We start from the raw sequence: 3,612 nt of genomic DNA, 5'->3' as shown, positions 1-3,612 counted from the left end.
ATACAACTTCAATTATAATGATTTTTCTTGTAAAATTATGATAATACGATGATAAGATTTTACCCCCTCCTTGTCTCGGGTTTAAATCAAAACTATCGATCCCACGAAAAAATTGTTTGAAATCAAAATTGTAGAAAATTCAATTGTGTACATACAACTTTGATCATCACAATTTTTCTAGTGAAATTGAAAATGAAAGTGATAATTCAATTATTAAATAATACAGCGATGATTTTAGGCTCGCGCAAACCGGAGCGGCCGCGAACGCGGTGGCGGACGCGGTGGCGATGCGGTCGCAAAGCGAACAAAACCACCGCACACCAATACGTTCAAAGTGTAAGAAACGATATGGATTTTGAAGAGAAAACGTTGCTTCTCGCCATGTTAATTGACGAAAATGGTGAACCTCAAAAGTAAGTATAAAGTAATCTTGTTTCTTAATAAATAGGTATAGTTATAAAATTGACCTGTATATTTTTTTGTAGAAAGAAACAAAGAATTTGGATTCACGATATTAACTTAACTCGTGAAATTCAAGGAGAATTTCACACATTATATCACGAACTAAGAGAGGATGAACAGCGCTTTTAAATATATTTCAGGATGACTGTAGAATGTTTCGATGAAATATTAGATCTCATAAAAGAGGACATAACAAAACAGTTTACTCATTACAGAGAACCTATAGGACCAGCTGAACGACTAGCTGTAACACTTAGTAAGTAACTAACGAAATAATTATTTTTAAAACATAATTTTTATTTGTTGAACAAGTAAATAACGAAATAAGTATCTACCTAATTAAGTATTGCACATGTTTTAAATGTTGGACGGGAATTTCGTTAGTGAAGTTCCAAATCTTTCATACCAATCTACAGAAGATTCACTGTCGTGAAAATTGGATTCTGATGATCCCGGTCTGTCCAGAGAAGAAGAATTTTCAGAAATATGCACCACAGGATTGGAGTAAGCCTCAGGTTGTGAAAAAACGTACGAGTTTGTAGACCTGCGTCGCTCTTCTTCATCCAGATGCTCCAATTCTTGCTCCATTAGTAGTTGTGATATTTTAAATTTAATGATAGCCTGTCTTCTTTTTGAAAATTTTTTTACAGTCTTAACATATCCTTTGAATATATCATCAATGTCATCACATGCACTTTCTGCAGTTTTCCTATCAAAATAAGAAATAACTTGCTCTACAGATGATGAAGATGATTGGTGTTTTGCTGGCTGATTTTGCCGTTGGCTTAACTGAGTTGCTGGTGCTTTGCTGAATTCATGTTTTTTGTTCTTTTTTGCTGGTGGCTGATTTGTACCAATTGGCTGACGGTTAGTATTTGTTTGCTGCTTGTCAGAAAGTGATTGGGTACTTTCACTAGGTGTCTGTGATTCAACCTAAGGGTCATTTTTATCTGCTGTTTCTTGACATTGGACTTGATTGTGGCTTTCTTCAGTAAGTTCAGATGATGGTGGTTGTCGTACTGACATTACGTTTGAATGTGTTTTGGCAAATGCCAATGAAGGTCGCAAAAATTCCATTTGTTGAGCCCAAAGCCAAGTTTTATAACGATCCAAGATCTTCGTTTCTTGTCCAGTGGTGGTTTTTTCGGTTCTTAAATATTTACTATAGGAATCGCGTAGGTTTTTCCATTTTTTCTTTATTTCTTCACCTGAAACAAGTTAACATTTTTCTTGATAACATTTTTATTGCTAATCTATTAAAATGCTTTAAAAAAATATTTATTTTTAGGATATCTTGCAACTGGAGATTCATGTAAAACTATTGGCCATAGTTTTAGAATGGGATTTCGAACAGTGAGCGCCATAGTTTTTGGGGTTTGTACTGCGCTTTGGAACCATATGCAACCCTTATACATGCCTGAACCAACTGAAGAAATATGGGAAAAAAGTATAAATGGTTTCTACGAAAAATGGCAATTTCCAAACTGTTTAGGAAGCATTGACGGAAAGCATATTACCATGAAATGTCCGTATAAAACTGGATCTAATTACTTTTGTTATTTGCAAAAGTTTTCTTTCGTTTTACTAGCTATCGTAGATTATGATTACAAATTTATCTGTTTGGATGTTGGAGGATATGGCAGAAATAGCGACGGTGGATTGTTCGAACAATCTATTATGGGGCAAAGACTTGATAACAAAACCTTCAATGTCCCAAAAGATAAACCTTTGCCATTTCAAGATGAGTGTACACCTTGTGTTCTTGTTGGTGATGAAGCTTTCCCACTAAAGGAATATTTAATGCGACCTTTTCCACATCGCCAATCAAAATCTGATCTAAGAAAAGAAGTCTTTAATAAAAGGTTGTGCCGAGCACGCCGTGTCGTGGAAAATGCATTTGGAATGTTATCCAATAAGTGGCGGCTTCTCTTCAGACCTATTGAAGTAAAAGTTGAAACAGCCATAATTATTGTTAAAACTGTTTGTGTATTACACAATTACTTGCTCATAAAACAGCGTGACTTGCCATCCAATTTATTAGAAGAAAATGAAGCGTACCCTGGAACCATTAGAAATAGAAATGATAACAGAAGATCAACAAATACTGCATTTCAAATTCGTCAAAGATTTGTTTCGTTTTTTAATGACAATAATTAATAATTAAAATAAATATTTTAAGAAAAATACATTACCTACTACAAATATGTTATTTTGTACTTACCAGTTACCCCTTCAAAACGATTCGGCAATCTCGTCCCATATTTTGTCTTTTTTCTTGATATTTTTATACTCACTATTAGTGAGATCATACAAAATTGGTTTAAACACGAACACTTTCGATAAGCTCCTCTGTGCTCAACATGTTTTGTCCTGCAGAAGATCGCGCGAATTGAGCGGGCAAATAGTGTAAGCAGCGTTCTACCGCCGAACGCCAAGCGAGACGCGGACAGTTCGCTGCAAAACAAGCGGGCGCGTGTGGTAGATCGCTTAGGTTTGCCCTCTTTAATTATTTTACACGCACAGCGTTTGAACGCATCGCCACCGTGCCCGCCACCGCGTTCGCGGCCGCTCCGGTTTGCGCGAGCCTTTTTTCGGAATTCATCTTGATGTTGCTCTCTTATACTGAATGAGGTTCAGGATCGCAATTCGACTTTTATATAAGTCGGTTGTGGTTGTGGTAGTACACCACACTATCCCCACTCCTAGCTCTATACGTGCCGGCGTCGTGACTCACTTCAGCAATGGCATATGATATTGTAAAATGTCACTCAAATTCAAACAGAAAACCCACTCCAAAAGCCTCTTCTTCCATACAGCTGAAGATTGTTCAATGTCGAATCCTTAAATCTTAGAAATAGCCGCATCAAACAAAGGAGGTCATTCAATGTCAAACCCAAAACACTACCTCAAAGTCACCTTGCTTGTTTCGTGTGACGTAGGTCAAGGTCGTTCTAAGTTAAACTCGAAACGCCCCTCAATGTCACCTTGGTTACGTTGTGCTATGTAGGTTCAGAACTTCAAGCCGCGCAACTGGCTTGAGGTCGAGGTCGAAGTCAAATGACAATAAAATCAAAAATAAACGTTATAATACAATGATAAAATTTCACCTTCTCTTTTTTCACGGGTTCAAATAAAAAATATCGATATCAC

At 36.6% G+C, this 3,612-nt stretch overlaps 1 pseudogene; it reads right to left on the bottom strand.

The window, feature by feature from the left end:
• Window positions 1-571: 571 nt before the first annotated feature.
• On the bottom strand, window positions 572-3,112 carry LOC141487289 (uncharacterized; annotated as a pseudogene).
• Between the last annotated feature and the right edge of the window lie 500 nt (window positions 3,113-3,612).

Source organism: Leptinotarsa decemlineata, unplaced genomic scaffold (genome assembly GCF_025532065.1).
Source record: "Leptinotarsa decemlineata unplaced genomic scaffold, Ldec_3_MD MMD2_P_RNA_scaffold_10, whole genome shotgun sequence".
NCBI lineage: Eukaryota > Metazoa > Arthropoda > Insecta > Coleoptera > Chrysomelidae > Leptinotarsa > Leptinotarsa decemlineata.
Note: the sequence above shows the minus strand (reverse complement) of the source record. Positions and strands in the feature narration are given on the sequence as shown.